At 40.8% G+C, this 8,776-nt stretch overlaps 1 pseudogene; it reads left to right on the forward strand.

Moving 5' to 3' along the window:
- LOC108661352 lies at window positions 1,212-8,398 on the forward strand (annotated as a pseudogene).

Genomic DNA, 8,776 nt, shown 5'->3' on the forward strand with positions numbered 1-8,776 from the left:
CACTGACTTAATACTTTGGAGTTTGCTTATGGAGAGCCGGGTTTTCTGAAAAAGATTGAGGAGATTGCGCAAGCCTGGAAGAAAACTAGTTGAGTTGATCAAGGGAGGTACACCGATGAAGTGACTACCGGATATCAGATATGGCATGACCAACGAGTTAAGGATGTGGTATATCCGAAAGAAGATGCACTGTGTGGCCCAGTTGATCCAGAACCACGAGACGCTTTGCTCGAAAGTGAGTTGGCTCGAAAAAAGTCCGAAGCTGAAAATGCCAGTTGGAAGCAACGGTATGAAGACCTCCAAAAAGAGTGCGAGAAAATGAAAAAAGAGGCAATTGAACAAAGAAAGAAGGTTCGAAAAATAGAAGGGAAGTATGAGAGCTTGAATGACAAGCTTTCTGCCACAATCAGTGAACTTCAAAGGAAAATACAAGTGAGAGAAAATCGAGGCAATGAACTTCAAGCGCACAATGATGGACTAAGAAGTCAAGTGCGATTCCAACAAGAGTCCATCCAATTACTACGACAGGAGTATGAAGAGCTCGAAGGGGTCATGACGACTTATCAACAGGAATATGAACGCCTCAAGCAACAGAGCACCAGAATTCAAGTGTGGGGTGAATCTTACAGACAAGCTTATATAGAGAAACACGACCAGATGGATTACTTGGTTTGGCAAATGAGGGAGGTAGCTTACAAGGCGAGAAGCATGGCTTGGAAGATGGACATGTTAAGGAGCCAGGTCTTTCCAGTTGAAAAACAAGAGCAATAGTTGATTAAGTATTTAGATGAGGTGTATAGCCGTTATACTAAGATTGGTGAATATTTCTAGATGACTCCTGAGTTGTAATCAAAGACAAATATCTTATGCAATGGATGACTTTGTTGTTGGGTGTCATGTGATGAATACTTTTAGTACATAATCATTCATACATACATAAATCATCATTTCATGACAATAAGTATTTTCACCTAAAAATAAAGATAATGGGTTCATTTTTTCATTCATGCATCGAATACGCATCTAATTCATGTTCATGATTACGATAAGGTTCCAAAATAGCTCGACCACCTAAGCCAAGTGACCAACGTGTTCATAATACGCGTCAGCGAGCAAGGATCATGGAAGAAGAACAAAGAGAGCGAATGGACAGAATGGAAAGAGCTTAGGAAGAAATGAGAGAACAGTTAGCAAAGATGATGGAATTGATGATGAGTTTCAGTAAAGAAAAAAGAGCGATCGAAGAGCCAACTCCGTCAGAAAACCCACCAGCTCAAGACAGTGGAAACCAAAGGGGTGATCCACCCTATCCCTCAGGGTTCACTCCACCACATGCCCAAACCTCTCAAAGGTTCCACCCTCAAGTGATGCCATCCGTTTATTACAATGCACCACCTCTGATGGGCCATCAACCGACTCATGGGCAATTTGGGCCATATTTTGGGATAAATCCTGCTGAACTAATACACGTCCCAGATTTAGACGATCCAAAAGAACAAGAGAAACTAAGAAAGGACTCGTCACAAACAGGAGAAAATGAAAAAGACCAGAAAAAGTACGATCTATTGAAAGAGCGTCTTCATGCTATCGAAGGAGTTGATAGGTTTGGTACCATGGACGCAACCGAGCTATGCTTAGTGCCGGATGTATTGATCCCTGCCAAGTTCAAGGTTCCGAAATTTGAAAAATATGACGGAACAAAGTGTCCCATGGCACATATTACCATGTATTGTCGGAAGATGGCTGCACAGTCTCACGATGATAAGTTACTGATCCATTTTTTCCAAGACAGTTTGACTGGATTAGCTGCTCGGTGGTACGTACAGCTAGATCGAAATCGTATTAAGACTTGGAAAGACCTAGCAAGAGCCTTTATAGCCCAATACAAGTAAGTGGCTGAATTAGCCCCTGATCGATTGTCATTGCAGACTATGGAAAAGAAGCAAAGCGAGAACTTCAAGGAATATGCCCAAAGGTGGAGAGATACAGCAGCCCAAGTTCAGCCACCTCTCACTGATAAGGAAATGACTGTGTTGTTCATAAACACACTTCGAGCTCCATTCTATAAGCGCTTGATCGGCAATGCCACAAAAAACTTTGCAGATTTGGTCTTATCGGGAGAAATAATAGAAGGAGCTATCAAAAGTGGAAAAATTGAATGGCATGAAGTTGCCAGCTCAAAGAAAGGGAATACGCCCAAGAAAAAAGAAGGAGATGTGCAAGCAGTAGCCCACGACAACCAACAAGCCCACAATTTTAGCCCATATTACCCGTACCCCCCATACCAACCCTTCTATCCGAACATAGGCAACATCACACAAAATCCATATGTGTACCAACCTGCCCCACAACCAACGTTTCAGACCAATGTTCTTCCACAAACTCCACCACCAAGACCGTTAGCTTCAACCAATAATCCTGGTCATGGTCAAAGAGGACCTAAAACTACCCTAAAAAAATCAAAATTTGATCCTATTCCAGTCCCTAAAACTACATTGCTGCCACAACTCATAAAAAATCGACTCCTTACTCGAACCCTTTTAGAACCATTCCGACCACCTTTCCCAAAATGGTATGACCCAAATGCACATTGTGATTACCATTTTGGAATTCAAGGGCACTCCACCGAGAATTGTACTGCTTTAAAACATAAAGTCCAAGCACTCATTAAGGTAGGACTTTTAAATTTTGCCAGAAAAGACAGTTCAAGTGTTGATGGAAATCCTTTACCTAATCATAGAAGACCGACAGTGAATGCCATACATGAAGGGATGATTCGAAGGGTGAAAAAGAGTATTGATGAGATTCAAACGTCAATGGATAAAGTGTTTGAGGCATTGTCCAAGATAAATGCCATCACTCCAGAACCCATAGACACAAAGGAATTGGGGCATAATCTCGCTTATTCTTGCAAATTTCATATATGGGCAATTGGGCATTCCATTCAAAATTGTGAAAGCTTTCATTGTAAGTGGCAAGAATTGATGGATTCATCGGTAATTGAGTTTTATGAAGAAGTTGAAGAGAATTTGGTCGAAACCATAAATGGAGACACCCCAGCTGAAGTGGCATCAAGTTCATTCGAGACGAACAAACCTAAACCTCTCACCATCTTCTATGAAGAAAACAGGAGCCCGATGAATGATACATCCTCTACTATGATCAGAAGTGGTATTACCATCGAAGTCCCCAGCCCGTTCCCTTACAAGAGCGATAAGGCTGTCCCATGGAATTATGAGTGTAATATTTCGGGCACGGCTTCATCCGCCCCCCAAGCATCTTTTGAAGATCTAACTGGTGTGGGGGGTATAACGCGAAGTGGGCGATGTTATTCCCTTGAGATAGCAGAAAGAGTTAGAAAAGGAAAACCTGCACAGGGAAAGGGAGGCCTGAAGAAAGCATACACTTTTTCTAAGGACCAAGTTGTCGAATCTGTAGTTGCTCCGAACAATGAGGTCAAAAATCCTGTTACTGAGAAAAAAATGGGTGAATTTCTCAAGTTTATCAAACACAGTGAATACAGTGTGGTAGAACAATTAACCAAAATGCCTGCTCGCATCTCACTGTTGTCTTTGCTTTTGAATTCGAAAGCACACAAGAACGCGCTGCTTAAAGTCTTGAACCAAGCTTATGTGTCACAAGATATATCAGTGGAAAAATTATACCACATTGTGGGGAACTTTACAGTGGGAAACTTCATTGCCTTTAATGATGAAAAAATCCCATCGGGTGGTCGAGGAAGTAACAAAGCTCTGCACATTACCATCAAATGCAAAGACTATGCCGTACCTAGGGTCTTGGTCGACAATGGTTTAGCATTAAATGTCATGCCTCGCTCTACTTTAACCAAGTTCCCAGTAGATGTGTCTTATATGAGAACCAGTCGCATGGTTGTAAGGGCCTTCGACGGGACCATGAGGGAGATGGTAGGGGACATTCAACTACCGATAAAAATTGGCCCTTACATTTTTGAGGTACAATTTCAAGTCATGGACATTGCCCCGTCATACAATTGCTTGTTAGGGCGTCCATGGATTCATATGGCGGGAGCCATACCATCTTTCCTTCATCAAAATGTTAAATTCATAGCTGAGGGTCAACTGATAAGTGTATCTGCGGAGGAATACATACTGGCTATTCAACCATCATCTGTTCCCTATGTAGAGGCGACAGAAAAAGTCCCAGAATGCTCTTTCAGATCTTTTGAATTTGTTAATGCTACTTATGTGGGGGAAAGAGAAGTGATACCGACTCCTCGTTTGTCAATAGCAACTAAAATGGGGGTTAAACAGACAGTGGGTAAAGGATGTCGTGCCGGTTTTGGGTTAGGAAAGAATTTACAAGGAATTAACCGTCTTCTGACTCCAATAAAGAATGAAGAAAGGTTTGGTTTGGGGTACAAGTCTACCAAAGAAGAGAGAAGGAAACTGGCAGCTCGAAAGAAGATTAAAATGATGGCTTAACTTGAGGGAAAAGAAAAAGAATTTGGGGAACGGACAATCCCACAGTTATATGAGACTTTTCGCTCTGCAGGTTTCATTTATCCCGAAGCACCAACAAAGGTCAATCAGGTTCTACGGATATTTGATGAGCTATCAATCCATATGATCAAAGATGAAGAACCTAACGAGAAGATCCCTGTGGTGTATCCAGTACTGCTAGAAGATGAGCTAAATAATTGGACAGTCATAGAATTGCCCATCATCTTTAAGTCTTCAGAAATGTAATAAACAATTTTATCTAAATGCCTATACCCAAGGGTGTTAAGAGTAATTTCTTGTTTAAGTAGGGCTTTCTGTTACCTTCATCATTTAAATAAATGACAATGCATAATGTGTTTCATAATTCATCAATCTTTTTACATATTTCCTTTCATCTATTCTTTTAGCCAATAAATACTTGCCCATACACGCGTCCAACTTTACCTGTTTGCAGGTCTTTAAATAATGAACACGAAGACAATCTAGACAACGATTTGGATATCGATTTTGAGATGATTCCGAATGTTGATGAATTGAAAAATGAAGAGGAGGTGGATGACTATGGCTTACCCCCTGATTTGTCGAGAATGTTGGAACAGGAGGAAAATGAGATTTTACCTCATCAAGAACTCACAGAAATGATTAACCTCGAAAATGAGGAAGAGAAGAAAGAGGTTAAGATTGGCACCTCGCTGTCATCTGATGAACGGCAGAAGCTAGAAGAATTACTTCGTGAATATGTGGACGTGTTTGCTTGGTCATATCAAGACATGTCAGGTCTTAATACTGACATTGTTGTCCACAAGTTACCTTTGGGACCAGATTGCAAGCCTATTAAACAGAAGTTGAGAATGATGAAGCCAGAAATGTTGCTGAAAATTAAAGAAGAAGTAAATAAGCAATTTGATGTTGGATTTTTAGAGGTGGCTAAGTACCTTGAATGGGTGGCTAATATAGTTCCAGTTCCTAAGAAGGATGAAAAAGTTCGAATGTGCGTCGATTATAGGGATTTGAACAGAGCAAGTCCGAAGGATAGCTTCCCTTTGCCATATATTGATACTCTTGTGGACAACACAGCAAAGCATTCGTTGTTCTCATTCATGGATGGCTTTTCTGGTTACAATCAGATTAAGATGGCACCCGAAGATATGGAAAAAACAACGTTCGTAACCATGTGGAAAACGTTTTGTTACAAAGTAATGCCATTTGGATTGAAGAATGCAAGCGCCACCTACCAAAAGGCAATGGTAGCTTTGTTCCACGATATGATGCATAAAGAGATAGAGGTATATGTGGATGACATGATTGCAAAATCTCATACAGAAAGGGATCATACTATCAATCTCGAGAAACTGTTCGAGAGATTGCGAAAGTTCTAGCTCAAGTTGAATCCTGCAAAATGCACTTTTGGTGTAACTTCTGGGAAATTGTTGGGGTTTATAGTAAGTGAAAAAGGAATTGAAGTGCACCCAGATAAAATACGAGCTATTCAAGAGCTACCACCTCCCAAAACGCAAAAAGAAGTTAGAGGATTTTTAAGGAGGTTGAATTACATTGCTCGATTTATATCCCATCTCACCTGCAAATGTGATCCAATCTTCAAGCTGCTTCGAAAACGAGACCCAGGAGAGTGGAATGAAGAATGTCAAATAGTATTTGATAAAATCAAAGAATATCTCACAAATCCACCGGTGTTGGTGCCACCGATGGTTGAAAAACCTCTTATTTTGTATTTGACTGTGAACAAGAATTCTATGGGATGTGCATTGGGACAGCATGATGGAACCGAGAAGAAAGAACGGATCGTATATTACTTGAGCAAGAAATTCATGGAGTATGAGTCCAAATATTCTGCGCTCGAAAAGATGTGTTGTGCACTAGCATGGACCGCCTAGAGGCTCCGACAGTATATGTTGTATCACACAATATGGTTGATGGCGAAATTAGATCCCATCAAGTATATTTTTGAAAAACCCTGCCTGTCTGGAAGAATAGCTCGATGGAAAGTGCTATTTTCTGAGTATGATATTGTGTATGTGTCCCAAAAATCAATCAAAGGGAGCGCCATCGCTAATTTTCTTGCAGATCGAGCTAATGAGGATTATGAATCTGTAAGTTTCGATTTTCCAGATGAAGATTTGATGACCGTCTTGCACATAGAAAATGATGGTCCCAATGAACTTAATCCATGGAAGATGTATTTTGATGGAGCATCCAATGCTTTGGGGCATGGAATTAGGGCAGTGTTGATTTCTCCAAATGAAAAGTATTATCCAGCCACAGCGAGATTGAATTTCAATTGTACTAATAATATGGCGGAGTATGAAGCGTTGGTAATGGGATTACAAGCAGCAATCGAGATGAAAGCTGACGTGATAGATGTGTACGGAGATTCGGCTTTGGTGATATGTCAAATGAGAGGTGAATGGGAAACTAGAGATTCTAAACTAGTTCCATATAAAAAGCTGGTTACAGAATTAAGCAAACAATTCAAAGAAATCAGCTTCAACCACTTGCCTCGAGAAGAAAATTAGATTGCTGATGCTTTGGCCACTATCGCAGCAATGTTTAGAATAAAAGAAGCGGTTGATGTACGCCCTTTTGATTTAAAAGTCCGTAAAGTCCCCGCACACTGCTTGAATGTTGAGGAAGAGGTTAATGGTAAATCGTGGTATCATGATATCATGCAATACATTAAGCACCAGGCATATCCTAAGAATGCCACAGACAATGACAAGCGAACTCTTAGAAGATTAGCAATGGATTTTTTCTTTAGTGGAAAAGTGGTCTACAAAAGGAGTCGAGATCAAGTACTCTTGAGATGTGTGGATGTTACGGAAGCCAACAAAATAATGAAAGAAGTCCATGAAGGAACTTGTGGAGCTCATGCTAATGGACATATGTTGGCTAGACAAATTATGAGAGCTGGTTATTATTGGTTGACATTGGAATCAGACTGCATAAACTTTGCTCGAAAATACCACAAGTGTCAAGTTTACGCTGATAGAATCCATGCTCCACCAGCCCCGTTGCAAGTTTTCACAACACCTTGGCCATTTTCAATGTGGGGAATGGATGTGATTAGGCTTATTACGCCGAAAGCCTCTAATGGACATCGATTCATATTGGTGGCCATTGATTATTTCACGAAATGGGTAGAAGCAGCTTCATATGCCAATGTGACACAAAAGGTGGTGTGCAAGTTCATCCAAAAGGAGATCATATGTCGGTATGGGCTGCCGGAAAGGATCATTACTGATAATGCAAGCAATTTGAATGGTGCGATGGTGAAGGAGGTTTGCACTAAATTCAAGATCAAGCATCATAATTCGACAACTTACCGTCCGAAGATGAACGGAGAGGTAGAGGCAGCCAACAAAAATATCAAAAAGATTATCGAAAAGATGACTGAAGTTTATAAAGACTGGCATGAGAAACTTCCTTTTGCCTTGCATGCATATCGAACTTCTGTGCGTACCTCTACCGGGGCAACTCCGTACTCATTAGTATACGATACAGAAGCAGTTCTACCTGTTGAAGTAGAAATCCCATCATTGAGGGTGTTGATGGAAACAGAATTGGAAGATGCTGAGTGGGTTCACTCCCGCTACGAACAGTTGAATCTGATTGAGGAGAAAAGTCTTGCGGCTCTTTGTCATGGCCAGATGTACCAACGAAGGATGATGAGAGCATATGAGAAAAAAGTTCATCCTAGGTAGTTCTGAGAAGGAGAGTTGGTTCTCAAGAGAATACTCCCTAATCAAACTGATTTTTTGAGAAAGTGGATGCCGAATTGGGAAGGGCCATATGTGGTAAAGAAGGCTTTTTCATGAGGAGCTTTGATTTTGGCTGACATGGATGGGGGAGATCTGCCTAATTCGGTAAATGCGGATGCGGTGAAAAAGTACTATGCTTAAAAAAAAACAAAAAAAAATGAAAGGGGTTCGTGCTGAAAACCCGAAAAGGGCAGCTCGTACCTAAAGGAGGAGGCTCATGCTGAAAACCTGAAAAGGGCGGCTTGAGGTCGAAAAGCAGGAAGTTAGAATGGAATTTGAAGATGTCAGCCTAAAGGGAACACAAGATTGGGGTAGAAATACACCATGAATGGAGCTCCACAATTTCACAAAATAGGGGAAGCTAGGGAGTTTGCAACCTACAGATTTGCTCAAAGCATCAAACAAGGACAATTCTTGAAGTCGAATATCAGATTGTTTTCTCTTAGTGGTCTGAGTGTTCATTACTTAAAGATCTAATGTTTGCCCTGTAAATTCTTTTTGCCTTGAATTATTTGATTT

The sequence above is a fragment of the Theobroma cacao genome, chromosome 1 (genome assembly GCF_000208745.1).
Source record: "Theobroma cacao cultivar B97-61/B2 chromosome 1, Criollo_cocoa_genome_V2, whole genome shotgun sequence".
Taxonomy (NCBI): domain Eukaryota; kingdom Viridiplantae; phylum Streptophyta; class Magnoliopsida; order Malvales; family Malvaceae; genus Theobroma; species Theobroma cacao.